Source organism: Megascapheus bottae, chromosome 20 (assembly GCF_031878675.1).
Source record: "Megascapheus bottae isolate mThoBot1 chromosome 20, mThoBot2.hap1, whole genome shotgun sequence".
Taxonomy (NCBI): Eukaryota; Metazoa; Chordata; class Mammalia; order Rodentia; family Geomyidae; genus Megascapheus; species Megascapheus bottae.
In genome coordinates, this window is record NC_143528.1 from 16,103,159 (window position 1) to 16,118,885 (window position 15,727).

Consider the following 15,727-nt stretch of genomic DNA (forward strand, 5'->3'; position numbering starts at 1 on the left):
CACCTCCGAAGAACACTCGATGACTTATAAAACTATGACAGCTGTACCAATGCCTGGGCTCTGATTTCAAGCCTTAGGACTGATGTTCACACTCACACACACGGGGGCACACCCACATACACCAAATAGGACCAATTTTTTTAATTTTATTTTTTATTGTCAGGGTAATGTATAGAAGGGTTACAGTTACATTCGCCAGGCAATAGATGTGTTACTTCTCACACATTGATTCCCCTTCTCAAGTCTTTGTACCTATTCCCTCCCCACACGCCCTCCCAATCATCTTGTTTTCCACCTTTCCTTTCCTACTTCAAATAAACAATCATATAAGGAATTACACCATTTGAATTTTTCCTCTGTAAATACCATATTGTACCAAATACATTTGTGTAAAATCCTGTATGTGTTTACTTTCACACTGATAAATTAAGTCTAGTTTCCACATTGCCTTTCTGGGCCTAACTTCACTTAACATATTTTCCCCCACGTCTAGTCATTTCTTTCCAAATGATGTAATGTCATTATTCCTAATGGATGAATAAATTTTCAGTGTGTGTGTGTGTGTGTGTGAGTGTGTGTGTGTGTGTGTATTTCACATTTTCTTGATATATATATATATATATATATATATATATATATATATATATACTGAAGGACATTTGACTTGATTTCCTCTCTTGGTATGGTGAATAGTACAACAATGAATGTGAGTGTGTAAATGGCTTTACAGTTGCTTACCTTTTAATAAGTAGGACCAAATTTTTAAGCCAAGAAAGACAACAGAAACCTAGATGCAAAATTCTATAGATAATTCAGTCTGAGTTGTTTGAAATATCTGAACATAGAAAATGGGCCATTGGAGTTGAATGGCTTGTGAGTGATTTGGGCTTTAAAATTTAAATGATACTTAATGAATATTTTCATTGCATATTTTAATAGTTATAATGAATGTATGTCATTTCAAGTAAAGTCAGATTTAGTCATCATGTCATAGGATCATAAGTCAAAGCAAACCCTTTTGTGAATAATAAAAGAGAATATAAGAAAATATAAAGCAAAAAAAAAGAAAATATAAAGCAAATACTGACTAAACTGCGAGCCAAAATTTCAGTTCAGTGATAATCTTCCTAAGTGGTAAATGTTTTTGAAGATAATATCAGTCATATTGTCCATAAGGAAACAATAAAAACAAATATCTCAAATGTATAACACTAGTTAGAAAAAGAAAGGATGATTCTAGCTGAATTATCAGAATTGTGGCAATGCTGTTTTACAACTAACCAAGAACATAAAGGAAAAAAAAATTCGACAAAGTTCAATCCAATTAGAAGGAATGCTCTCTATTGCTTCCAAGCTGTTGTATCAAAAGTGATTAATTTCATCTTCTGTATCTTTCAATAGCAAGTCTGAAATTTATCATTGGTATTTGGGTGATAGAATGAGAAAATTGACTTCACATAATTGATAGAGCCTTACATTAATTCCATTTTTCAAAAATTTTGGTTACAGATGCTAAAAAATACTGGCAAAATGTATATGACTATGAGTTTTTGTCACCAATAAAATTTGAGAGGCAAGTACTGTTCTTGGGTTATATCAGGACTTCTTGTGGAGATAATGAGCAATTTTGAATGCTGGCTGTGAAAGAAAAAAAAAATTCTCTTCCTTCCTTGGCAGAGAGAACACAGCAGTGAAGGGTACTTGTTTATAATCATGAAATCACATTGGAATTTAATCTGCACCTAACTTGCTAGGAGCTTCCCGAAGTGTTCGTTAGCAATTGACAGTCTTGCCACTGCAAATATATATTCTTGAAAGACTTGAACATGGCATAAAATAGGAATTTTATGACAGACTAAGTTTTATTTTCAAGGTTTTGTTCTTCACCGTTCTGCCAGGATGCAGAAATACTGAACATGATGGTTTCAATGTATCCACCATGGTCATGTGCCCAAGATGGCGCAGGAGAACCAGGGATGGTAGTACAGGCTTGTAATCCAGCTATCCAGGAGGCAGAGATAGGAATCACTGATGTATCTGTGAGGAGACATCTCTTGCAAGCCTAATTGTAAAACTGAAGGTGCATGTGGTATCACTGAGATTGCTAACACTTCTCTCAAAATGTGTTCTCTAAAGCAGGGCACTGGAGGTTCACACCCATAATTCTGGCTACTCAGGAGGCTGAGACCTGGAAGATCAAGCTTTGAAGTCAGCCTGGGCTGAAAAAAAGTCTGGAAGACTCCATCGCCAATTAATTAAGACAATTCCAGACTGAAAGCATGGCTCAAGTGATGATGACTCACGCTCATGGAACAAGTAAAAAAGCAGAGTGAGAATATAAGAATTAATGCCTTGGCATGATCTTTAAAAAATGCTTTCTCTATCAGTGATGGGGAACATCTGGCCAGAGGGCTCTTAGAAAACCCGTGAAGTCATTTGGTACATGTTGTACCAAAAGTCATTTGGTACATCAGTCCATGGCCATCTGCCCATATTGATAACTTTGTGTGACCCTCACATGATGTTATAAATATCCAAATGCCCCTTGGCAGACAAAAGATTCTCCTCCCCTGCTAGAAGATGGGAGGCCTGACAAAGAATTCCCACTTAGCACTAGAAACTCTGAAACCAATTACACTCATAGTAAGTGTTTGGGATTGATAGTTGTTTGTGCTTAATTTTGTTTTGATTTATCTTATCTGATCAAAAGGTATTATAGTATAATACTTAACAGTTGTATTTTCCTCCATTATTAAAATTGGACTGTTGTAGAATCAGGATGTAGTGTTTACAAGAAAATCACAACAGTGCCTGTAATGTATAACATTCTGTATTTTGTCATTCTTCAGCACAACTATCACAATGTAACGTTTCTCATTAAGTGTTTTTATCTATAATATGAGAATACCCCCAAATTTCAAGGTGCTGTTCATTGTTGATCTCTAGGCATGAAATGCTAGTGGAACTCCTCAGTCACTGTGAGAATCAGCAACACCCTGCCCCGCAACAATATCTTTAAGTGTCTTTAGACTAGAGATGTCTACCCAAGTCAGGATTCACAGTAAGCATTTGACCCTCATTGTCATTGATGTCTCCTAAAATTTAAGGGGAAAAATGGAAATGTTAAGAGGATAAAATAGGCATATTAATAACTACTAAGATCATTCTATATGTCAGAGTTTTTCATCAACCAATAAAGAGAGAAAGAAATTAAGACAAAAATTAAATGTCTAATCCAAGTCATTAATGGTCAAGATGGCACAGGAATACCAGGTGTGGTGGCACAGGCCTGTTCCAGCTGTCCAGGAGGCAGCAATAAGGATCATGTGCTCTATCCGAAAAACAAACTCAGAATGCAAAAGTCCTGAAGGAATGGGTTGTGTGGAAGATCACTTTTTTTTTTTTTTTTTTGGCCAGTCCTGGGCCTGAGCACAGGGCCTGAGCACTGTCCTTGGACTTTCTCAAGGATAGTACTCTACCACTTGAGCCTCAGCACCATTTCAGGCTTTTGTCTATGTATGTGGTACCAAGGAATTGAACCCAGGTCTTTGTGCATGCTAGGCAAGCACTTTAACCACTAGGCCAAACTCCCGGCCCGGAAGATCACTTATGTTGCAAGCTTGAGGCCCTGAGTTCAAGTCCCCACACACCAAAAAAAAGGAAAAATGGCATAGGAATTTGAATCTGTGGTTTTTTTTAGCACAATTCATGGACTCTTATTTGTCAAACTAGCTTATGCGGACTCTTGAATTCTCTAAGAAAGTAGAGTTCAAACAGTTTGTAGATAGATGAAGATAATTTATGTCTGTAAAACTTCTTGTTGCATACCCAAAAACCATTGTGGAAAATTTTGTCAACTTGATTGAATTAAGAAATACCTAGAGGAGATCAGAAAAAGGCATCTGGTTCCAACTGTGATGGCATTTCTAGGGACACTGAGATCATGAGGACGCTCATGATATTATCAGGAAATGGTAAGAACTACGAGGGAGAGTCTAAGTAGACACAGTTTGTCACTGCCGTTCTGTGCAGTGGGCTGTATCTTGCTTTGTCTCCTCCTAATAGGCCTCTTTTCCTCTACTTCCTGTTCTCCATGAGATAAACTATCTTTTCTGCCAGATATACCCCTGTTATGATAGCCTACCTAAGTACATAAAGCAAGAAATCATGAACTGAGCCTCTCAAGAAGTAAAGGCCAAAGTTACTCCTTACTCATTTTTTCATTGTTCACAGTGACTAGCACAGTGATATGATAACTAAGTGATTTCATAGTCTATAAAGTGCTAAGCCTATGATCCAAAATCTTAGGTCTTTCCAACTGATGAATATAACTTCTTATTATCTCCATTTGCTCATTTAGAAAATTCCAAAACAATTTTGCTCCAATATGTCTGGGTATTCTTAGATACTTCCTGTGTTATATCCAGGAATAGCCACTCTCCTTAAGCTCTACTTCATGCTCTGTCATATGAAAACCCTTACTGGGGGAAATCCTTGCTGAGACTTTCAAAGAGGTTAATACCCATGCTAAGAGAGTCCTTTTCTGACACTTTTAAGCTAACCTTCTAGAAGAGCCAGAGCCATGCTAACCTTCTTACAACAAAAGCGAGGATACATTTCAACTTGGGAAACATTTTTTTTCCCTCAGTCTCAAACTCACTCCAGAATTTTTCATAATGCTGCTTTAGTTCAGGTTTACTGCCATTCTATGGCCACTGAAGACTATCTGAGAAAATAATTAGCAAACAAAGCAGTGTGACATGCTATCCATTATTTTGTCCTGCTGATCTCTTGTACTGAGATGTCCTTGCTCTAAAGCAAAAACAAAAATCTGTATCATGGTGGCTAATTCGTCAGTTTAGCTCTACCATATGATACCAAGTTGTTGAGTCAAACATCAACATGAATACTGTTGTCTATTTACATGTGATTAAAAGACATATTATTATGTGTGATTCAGATTTATATTAGTAGACATCAAATGAAACAGACTACTGCATGTTGTGTGGTGAGTAACTTTCAGTCAGCTGGTCTTAAGATTAAAGATCAAGTCTCCTATGGAAGAGGAATGTTTGCTTCCACCTTGTCTTTTAAACCAAGAATGCAATGACAACTCCACAAAATTCCAGAGCAGGAGGCCAGACTCCACAATCCTATAAGCCAATTACTTATCTGTCTTTCCCTCATACATCATCTACTGGATCTGTTTTCTGGTAGACCCTATTTCCATCTATCCTGCCTACTTTCAGAAAACCTGCACGTATTCAATTATAAGAACACATCTAAACAGATGCTCAATGATATCCCCTGCTTACCAGGTGGAAGAAAACAGGCATTGATAGACTCCATTTGGACCTCCTCTGGAACACTGCATTCTGCTTTACATAATGAGTTACAGGAGGTCTTCGGTAGGATATCACCCTCAGTTTCTCCTGAACTGGAGTCTAAATCAGTATTGCCTATGGGATGCTCTCTAGCCTCATCTTGTTTCATGGTCTTTTCTTACTGGATCAGCACTAGAATACAGATTTCCTTAAGAATGTTCCTAATCACTACAATTTCTATTTCTACTGTGATTACTATAATTAGTTAACTTTTTTTTGGCCATTTCCTATTTAATCCAGATGTCAGTTTGAATTTTATCTCTTGAGATAAAATTAGCTTGAATCCACAGTCCACAGCACACAAAAAGTCTGAATTTCTGCAGATTTTTGGATGGGGGGGTGTTTTATATTCTTAAGGTCAGCATAGGTTCAAGATTTCTCTTGCCTCTTTCTTCTTCAAATGTGTTGGCACTATGAATGAATACCTGCGGTGGGAGGAACTTGAAGAAGGAGGGATTTATTTCAGCTCTCATTTTCAAAGATTTCACAGGCCACTATCCAATCCACTATCCTGTGGTGAGGTAGATATCAGGGGGAGAATGTGCGAGGGCAGAACAGCTATTCAGCTGAGAAATAAGTAACAGAAAGGGAGCATGCCTGTTCTAGCAAGCTCCTTCTTCCCTTTTGTTCTTTCTGAGCTTCCAGTCTATTAGATGGTGTCATACACATTCTAAGTGTGTCTTTCATCTCTGAAAACATCTTCACAGGCACATTCAGAAGTATGCTTTACAAATATTCTAAGTATTTTTCAATCTATGAAGTTGACAGGATTTTCTATTGCATAGTATTTTAGTCAGTATTACAGCTACTATTTTTTATAGCTTTTTTTTTAAATACCTCAAACAAAATATTTGTGAAAATATAGCTTACACTGATGATTTTTGTGTGTGGAGGAGGGGGGTCATGGGGCTTGAACTTGGCCTGGGCACTGTCCCTGAGCTCTTCAGCTCAAGGCTACCTACCGCCCTGCACTTGAGCCAAACCCCACTTCCCATTTTCTAGAGTCTCAAGTTCTTTTCTGCCTAGGCTGGCTTTGAGACTTAATCCTCAGATCTCAGCTTCCTGAGTAGCTAGGATTCCAGGCTACACTAATGATTTTTTAGCTTCCTTGGAAGGCTTTCTTTATTCACTATATCACTACCAATTTCAAAACACCTCTGTGTATTAGATACTATTTGAATTCTTAATTGATGTTTCTTCCCCTCTACTTACACTTCCTTTTGATCATTTTCTTTCTTCCTTTTACTCCAGATGCTGTGATATTTTTCATCTACATGAAAAAGACATCTTGTACAAACGAGAGCCCAAAGGTCTTGGAACAGCAGGAGAATAGAACTGAATGTTACAACACTTACAAAGAAATACATCTCCTGGAATCTAACAGCATTACTTTAATTAAAAAAGCCAAAGCTTGAAAGAAAGAAGACATAAAGTTTATCCACAAACAATATATGGGCAAGAAAAAGATAAAAAGCCCATTTTAGCCACACAAGAAGATGAAAGATTTTTCTTGGCTGGAGAAAAGAACACGAAAAAGGAGTGGAGAGCCAAAGATTGAGTGTGCAGGCGGGTGTAAACACACTCCTGTTATAGCCAGCTCCAGGTGTGGAGGGCATCTGGAAATCTAAGATGGGTTTAGGAAACTCAAGGCAAGAAAGGACTTACTTTTCCTTGTCAAAACATAAAACTGGGACCACAAAAAAGTTCTTGTCCTTTTATACTCAAGGACCACTAATATGCTAGTTGTTTTATTCCTGTCATCTTAGTAACACAAGAAATTTGAAACATTGAAAAAGACATAGGTAGAATTGAGTAATACTCAATTCTAATCTTTCCTGCTTCAAAACCCTACACCATTAAGTCACTGCATTGTAAAAACATATACATTCATTTGCTTACCTGTTGCTTAATAACTTTAATCATTATATTGTGTATATTGCATTCCCACTCCAGAGGCTTGAATTTTTTCCAGGGTCCTTGACCTAATTTACTGCTCCATAAAACCCTGGGTGGCTGATTAGCTGTCTGTCTATCTTAGGAGCTAATTATCTGTCTTCTGATTTTAAAAACGTTTTCACCTGTAGTATAATCAGCTCTTCTCTTTTTTTTTTTTTTCCTGAAGTCCAAGAGAGAGGTGGGGGGAGGGGAATCTAGAGTCTGGTCATTTCTTGCCCAGAGTTGTAGCTGAAATTCGATCATGAACATTTCCTGTTCCTCTCTCTGGGAGCAGTAGCTGATGGGTGGTATTATGAGCTAATCCTTTTGTATCCACTCCCCCGAGTACTACCAAGGTCAACCAAACCAGCTATTCTGCAACCTCCTTTGGGGAAATGCAACTAAAATGGAGTTGATTTAGGCTACTTTCCAGTCAATGTTCTCACAAAAGTTAAGGGAGAAAAGAGAGCTGTGTAAACTGGGAGTACTGCAAAAAGTATTTTTGCCCTCAACTAAAAAATTTACTTATTTGGACATGCCTACAGGTCATGTAAATTAAATGCTTCTGTTGTTTTCTCATTGCTAAAATGATTGAGGAAAACACATGGCACCACCCTGTGCCAAACAAATTCCTATCATTTGTGTGTATTTTGGTTGTTTCTTACAAAAGTAGAATGAAGCTGGATTGTGTGGCTCATGTGCATGTAATCCTAGCTACTGAGAAAATGGAAGATCAAGATTCAGAGTCTGTGAGGTTCTTTTTTATTTTATTTTATTGTAAAGGTGATGTATAGAGAGGTTACAGTCATGTCAATAAGATAATGAGTACAGTGTTTCCCTCTCCCAGTAGTTTATATTATTGAGATGGAGAATGTGTAGGTAGAAGGATGATAATAGAAAAGTACCTGGGCAGGATTTGCTTCAAGCCTTCCTGACTTGACTACATTCATAACCCACCTCAACACACAGAAGCACTGTCTTACTACTAGTGGGACTGTGTAGCTCCTATTTCTAACTTACCAGAAGGCAGCCACTAAAATCTGTACTGTCAAATGAAAAGACTGCAACACAATCTCTGGTGCATAGAGAAAAGCCAAAGGCAACCAAAGTAATCCAAGTGTAATATGCTGGAAGAGATTTATGTTAATTTCAATGGAAGACCCAGTGTCTTAGCTACAAGGACCATAGTGGCATGGAAAGGACCACAGTAGTCTCAGTAGCTGTCATTAGGAAAAAAGAGCTTTGACTTCCTCCAGCGTACACAATAGGGTTTTGCCTGCAGCAACTGAAGCCAGGTGAGTGGTGAGATGATATGTTGGAATTTCAGTTCCTCTGTGCAATAGTGATGGGGAGGACGTGTGTTTGGGTCTGAGGCCAGAGCTCTTCTCTGAATAAATGCTATTCACTGGGAGTGAATAAGTTCTTCCTCTTGCACAAAGGGCTTTGTCACTAAAAGAGTGGGCTCTTCTAAGGAACGCTGTCCCCTGTGTTTTGTCTCTTTCATATATGCCTTCCTCTGGACACAACATTATGCAATAGCCATTAACGAGTGTCCCTCCACTTTTGTTCATACCTGTAATCCTATCTTCTCAGGAGGCTGAGATCTGAGGATTGTAGTTTGAAGCCAGCCAGAACAGAAAAGTCACAGTGAGACTTTTATCTTTAATTAACCACTCAAAAGCCAGAAGTGGTGCTGTGGTTCAAAGTGGTAGAGTAGTAGCCTTGAGTGCTCAGGAGCAGTGCCTATGCCCTGAGTTCAACTGACAAATTTAAAATAATTATAATAGTGGCAAGCCAATGTCATGAAAATGAAAGACATTTGATATTTAGGAAAGTTAAAGATGCAAAAATGAGAACTTCAATTTTGCAAGCAGCTGCTCTGTTCTGAGTAAAGCCGGGGAGAGGATGACACAGACTGAGCCCTCCATATGGGAGCGAGGTGGACGTGGCCTGAAAGCTTCCATGCTCCATTGGTTTTTTTTTTTTTTTTTATCTCACAGAAGAGCAGGAGAAATACATATTCGGCCGAAGGGACACATTCTTTCACTGCATTGAGAAACAGCCACACCCTCATTCAGCTGGAGCCCTGGTTCACAGCCACAAGCCAGACTCAAGTCACTGTGGTGGGTCCACCAGGGACCAGACAGTGGCTCATGAACATGGTTCTGTGTGAACCAGGATGCTCATTTTCAAGCCCAAGTTGTCAAAATGCTGCACTCTATGCAGAGCCAGCCCCTAACCAAGAAGGACTTGGCCTTTCCTTTCAACCCTTGGCCTAACACCATGTTCCAATCTTGGGAAACCCTGATGAGTGAACTCCTTTTCTTCTGATGGTGCTCAGGCTTTGTCAAGATTTGACCTCAGTGCTCCTATGGTTCCCTGGAGTTAACTTTGTCACAAAGACTGCCTTCCCTAGAAGGCTGAGGAAGGCATGAAATATGTGGGTTGGAATTTGTAGCCATCTTATCTCCCTCCCACATGACTTTCTAGGCACATGTCTGAGGGGACGGTAAGGAAGTGTTCAAATCCAGTATCAGAAGCTCAGTCATTTCCAATATTTTCATGTTGGTCTCTGCTGTGCTGACAAGCTGATCCATCCCATTCAGTCTTTCTGTAACAAAGTACCATCTAACTTCCAACCTATCTGGGATTTTCACTTTAACCTTTAAATGAAGGCTCTTTGCTCATAAGAGCTTACATGGATGATTATGGCTTTTATCTTGTATAATTTGGGAGCACCGTTTGTTTTTTGAAAAGCAAATTTCTATGAAATGTAGGGAACCAAAATGCAATAGTGATTTAAACACACACACACACACACACACACACACACACACACACTAAAAAGATGCAAAACTCTTTCTTTGTTATCCTCTCATAATTTGTATGTGATGTTATACATAAGAGAAAATCACCTGTGACTCTTCGATATGGGCAAACTGGACAATACAACCAATTTAATTTTATTTCATTTTAATTTGTATTTGAGTTGTGCTATGCAGCTACAAACTATGTTCTCAACAGTTTTAACCTGTCCTGAAACAGTCTGCATTTTACTTGATTGTATGCAGTGTGGCTCTGTAGGAAAGAAATTTAATAAATGAATTAAATTACTATGGAAAAAAAGTATCAATGTTTAAAGGGTCTGTATTTGAAAACATCTAAAAACTAGCAAATCATTTTTTTCTCATTTCTGTTTGTTGTTCCAGAAAAGCACAAAGAGAAAAAATTAAAAATGTATTATAGGATTTCCTTTTCTTTCTTTTACTTATCCTGGTCTTTCTTTTTCTCTCCTCTCCTATCCTTCTCTGTGGAATTTGAACTCAAGGCCTTGTATTTGCTAAGCAATTGCTCTGCCACTTGAGTCATACCTTCAACACTGTTCCCTTTATTTTTCAACAAGACCTCATATTTTTGATTGAAGACTATCCTGGGATGGAGTTCCAAGCGGATGGGATTGCAGACATTTAAGACCACACTTGATCTTTTTTTCTATTATTAAGAAAAGCCTACTCATTTTATTAAGTGAAAGGTTCTTTTCAGTTAAGTTATATATAGAGAACAAAAGAAGTTATAGGAGATACACTACTTAACATTCACCCACATTTTTACTGGCATCAGAATAATTTTTATTTGTTCTGAATTACAATCAATTTCTCTCAAAAACCCATTGATCCCTCTCATCCCTGGTTTATCACTCAACCTTGGCAGAATTTGACATAGGAGTATTGTTTGCATGTAGTTAGAACTAATAAAGCATATTAGAATTTTGTAAAGACCGAAGGGCAAAGACTGCCAGTGATACCAGATGGCTGGGAAATGAGTGTGGCTTCAGCAGGAAGGCCTACGTGGAGCTGAGAGCAACTAGGGAAAAAGGTGGAACCAAGACATGTAGGAAAAATGGGTCTAATGACCATATTTGAGCCCCTGTAGCCAGTCACACTTAAAGCCTTCCCTAGAGACTTTTATAGTAACAGCTTTATTGAGGTATATAATTTACATACCATCGAATTCACATTTAAAGTGTGTCACTTAATAGATTTTGTATATTCACAAAGATGAGGAAAATCATTGTCATAATTAACTTTAGACAATTTTTATCATTTTCCAAAAAAGAAAATCTATGTCCATCTTTAGTAATTCAGCTTCCTATGCTGCTCCAGGCAACTACAAATCTACTTTGTGGCTAGATATTTACCAACTTTGGATTTTCCTGTAAAAAATAATTATGTAATGTATGACTCTTGGTGTCTGGCTTTTTTTTTTAACTTGATGTAATTTTTTCAGGCATCACTGAAGTGTGGTATGAATCAGTGCCTCTTTCTTTTTTATTACCAAAAATGAAAATAAAAGGGGTTTTTTTGTTGTTTTAGAATCCTTTCAGGCTTACAAAAAATTTCAAAGATAGTATGATTACTTTTCAGCCAATTTCTTCTAATAGCAATCTCTTACATAATTGTGGTGTACTTAAAAAAAAAACCGAGCTAAACATCACTAAGGTTTCACTTTTTGAAATCAAATGTCATTTTTCTCTTTCTGTATCTCTTACCAGATAAATAAATACTCTCCTTATATTTTTTAATTTGGCTTTGAATGTTTGACTGGAGTAAGGTAATGGTTTAATCTATCTGTCATGATTCACAGTATCGATAATCCCTATTTTAAACAAGAGCTCTCCTTTATGTTATAGTGGTTTATAAATATTTTATAATATTTATTAGGAAAGTAAGCCCTTGACAAAGAGTTAGGCCTAGGGGAAGGTGGTTATGGCACCCTGAGAACGGATTAGTGGTGGTCTTCTGTAGTGAGTGTGCATAGAATTGTTACAAAAGAACAAGACTGGCCTCTGACCTGTACTCTGTCCTTCTGCAGCATCACGTGATTGCTGCCACACAAGATCTCTTCATTATAATACACCAGCAGTCAGGCTTCTATCAATGCCATGAAGGAGCTGGTGCCCTTTTAGGCCACGAGATTTGTATTCTAAAGAAGTCAATTTTTTTTCACAAGCTATATGCATGCCCATGTAGGTGGTGTAGACACATAAATTATATATTTGGAAAATATGTAATCACTGGTCCATTACATGGACAATGACTAGTCTTGAAAGAAATTATGGAGGAATAATCAGACAACAGGAAAACCATACTTAAAACAAATATCATTTTATTACCTGTAAATACTTTTTAGATATACCGTCTTCTTTTTTGCTTATGCCAACGCTGAGAAGATTCTTTATTATTATTCTCATGATAAAAATCTTCCATTTTCTAAGGAAAGTAAGGATAAATACCTTAAGTGATACAGCTAAGTTCAAAATCAGCTTATTTTACTCAAGTTCCCTCTGCTTTTTTTATGGTTGAAAATTATTTTATTGTCTGAACAGTGCTTGGATCATCACTACTTGTTGGTTGAAGTCAGCAGATTTGTTATTACTATTATGAGTGGCAGTATTTTGAATACATGGAATCTTAGTGAGGCACTGCTATTGGCCCATATGAGATCTGAGGATCTTGGTTCAAAGCTGACCTAGACAGGAAGGTCTGTGAAACTTTTTTTTAATTGTATTTTATTGTCGGGATAATGTATAGAGGAGTTACAATTACATTCGCTGTGTAATGGGTACGTTACTTCTTGAACATTGATATTCCTTCTCATGTTTTTGTCCCACTTTTCCTACCCTCATCTCCTCCTAATCATCTTGCTTTTCCCCTTCCCTTCCTTATTTCAAGTAAACAAATAAACATATAAACACTATACCAGGTAACAAAGTCAGATACAGTAACAACATGAGGTTGTTGTTATGGGGGAAAAAAGAGAAAAGAATGGCCAGGTGTGTGGCTTAATGGTAGAGTGCTTGCCTAGCATGCACCGAGACCCAGGTTGGATTCCTCAGTACCACATACATAGAAAAAAGCCAGAAGTGGTACTGTGGCTCATGAGGTAGAGCTCTAGCCTTGAGAAAGACCAAGGGCAGTGCTCAGACCCCAAGTTCATGCCCCAGGACTTGGTGGAAGAAAAAAAAAGAAGAAATAACTTCACATAGTACATTCAGAACAACAATCACAAAGATAAATCTCTTGTTTCCATGTCCTAGAGTTCATTCTGCTTAGTCTCATTCTATATGGCCTTATGTACATATCTTTCTTTTCTTTTTTGTTTACTTTATTCATTTTTTACTATCATCCATTAGTTGTACAAGGGCAGTTCAATTTGGCATGTTCATGTATCCATGTAATTCAAGGCACATGTCTGTCTAGACCTGTAAGAGTGTCTTAGGTAAGAAGGTTGCATTCAGAAGAGAGAACTATTGGTCATATAGAGAAGCAGGAGCTAGAGAAACTAAGGAAAAGGAACCCAAAATCTGGAGTTATGGTTCTCAAACCACTCTCAAATCACTTTGCTTCTCTAGAGTTAGAACTAGAACACAGAGCAACACAGTATATTGTGATCCTCTGTTAGGAGAATCCTAGATGTGTACTAATTATTAGAACTGTCCCTCTGCTTGGTAATGGATGACATACTCACAGGACTGATGGTGCTGGCATGCTGAAATCATACAGATGTTAGAATTCTTTTCAGATAAAGATTCATATGGAGTTCAAGAGAGCTGAGGAGAGCCCATCGAGTCCTGGATTCAGTGTGATACCCATATTCTTTTGGTCAACATTAGTCATAAAACCACGACAAAAGTAGTAGTGATATTAAATAAGTAATTTGAGTGTTTGTATACACAGACAAGCAAATCATCGATAGAATTTGATGCTTTTAAAGTCTAAATACTTCAACTTTCCTAGCAACTTTGATGACTAATTTAGAAAAAAGTTTCAGGGTTTAGTTCATTTCATATGGTTGCCATGTGGTCAATGTTTGTTGAATTAACCAATTATTCAAATCAACAAATATTTGCTGAATGGAGAACTGTGGAAGAGCCAAGATGAAAAGGTCTTGGCCTCAGGATCAAGAACCTTGTTGAGGAGGTTGAGCACAAACCCGAACAGATGCCTAGTCAATAATATAAGAATTCAGGAAAATAATAAGAGTGTCCATTGGATTAAGTGCCAATTAAGTGACAAGTAATAAAGGACAAAGAATTCTGGGGTAGAAAGCAGCTCTTTGAGCAGCAAATAAAGCATGAGATGGTTTGGATGAATGAATATATGGGGGTTGGGGCCGTTACCAAGGCTGGAGGACTGGAAAACAAACATTATCCAACTGACAAGCCATTTTCCCACTAAAGACAGCATGCATAGGGAATTTAGAAATAAACATGATAGTAGAACAATCTGTAGTCTTTAATGCTGGACTGGGGATGCAGCTTAGTGATAGAGCACTTGCCTCGCATGTACAGTTCTCTGGATTCAATACCCAGCATGACAAACAAAACAAAAATAAAACATCTTAAGTACTCCTATGGAATCTGGAGACTGAAAGAAAAAAATTACCCAGATTATTATTTCATAAAACTACACCCTAAAGAATATTATTTGGAAAAGTAACTATGAGTAAACATTTAAAATAAATTGACTCAGCCTTCACGAATATGAATACGTACAGTCACACCCAATAGTACGAAAAAGACTCCTCTCCCCAGTGTTTAGTTGCAGTTGTGGGCTACAGGAGAATAATTGTTTTGTTTCTTTCTTGGTTATTAGCAATATATCAGTTTTTCTGATCATTCCTCTCATTTTAATAACCTAAAGTTCACTTCAGTTTTTTTTTGTTATCAGGCAGTTACACCCAGAACATGAACTCGAGTTTCCTGCAAATGTGCTCATCTTACTTCATCTCACCTCACCTCACCCCACACCACCCCATCCACCCATCCCCTCCCATCCCATCCTATCCCCACCCATCCCATCTCACGTAAAATATATACAACAAACAGGAGTTTCTTCTTATCCTTAGAACTAGATCGCTTAGTTTTAAAATACAGCATTTTCTGTCAATGAATGAGATCACTACAAAACCTTTCCATTTGTTGAGGGAGTCTAATAAAAGAAAATGTAAAGAAACTTATCATGATTCAAGAAAAATTGTCATCTGCCTTCCAGATATCATTGGAGACACATGTTCAAGGAATCTTGCTAAGAATAGGAAAAGGAAGTCCTTAGTCCTCTCGTGGTTGTTGTTTTGTTTAATGTAACTGTTTGTAGCAGCTGCAAATCTTCATGTTCATAGAGACAATCCCACATTCTTTTCAACCCCCAAAAGGTCTTTTCTTTCAGCTAAGACAAGAGTCCCCCTGAATGTCAGAGACCCATAGAATTTGAATCTTTGAGATCATTTATTTTCATTTTAGAAACTGAATGGAGAGTAGAGGACACTGCAGTTAAACAGTGGGAGAATATTTCTAGCATGTGCTGTTTCCTACTCTGCTCTGTACTCACCTCCAAGCAATCTACAAC

At 37.6% G+C, this 15,727-nt stretch overlaps 1 long non-coding RNA gene across 4 annotated transcripts in view; it reads right to left on the bottom strand.

The window, feature by feature from the left end:
* Positions 1-2,845: 2,845 nt before the first annotated feature.
* Positions 2,846-15,727, bottom strand: part of LOC150049212 (uncharacterized) — a 127,468-nt gene continuing 114,586 nt past the window's right edge. For 3 of the 4 annotated variants that reach the window (XR_016539032.1, XR_016539031.1, XR_016539033.1), the window contains 2 exons: positions 5,316-5,516; positions 2,846-3,095 (listed from right to left, as the gene is read on the bottom strand). This is a non-coding gene — a long non-coding RNA (uncharacterized LOC150049212). Of the gene's footprint in view, positions 3,096-5,315; positions 5,517-12,492; positions 12,590-15,727 lie in introns of all 4 variants that reach the window. The other variant, XR_016539030.1, reaches the window with a different exon arrangement.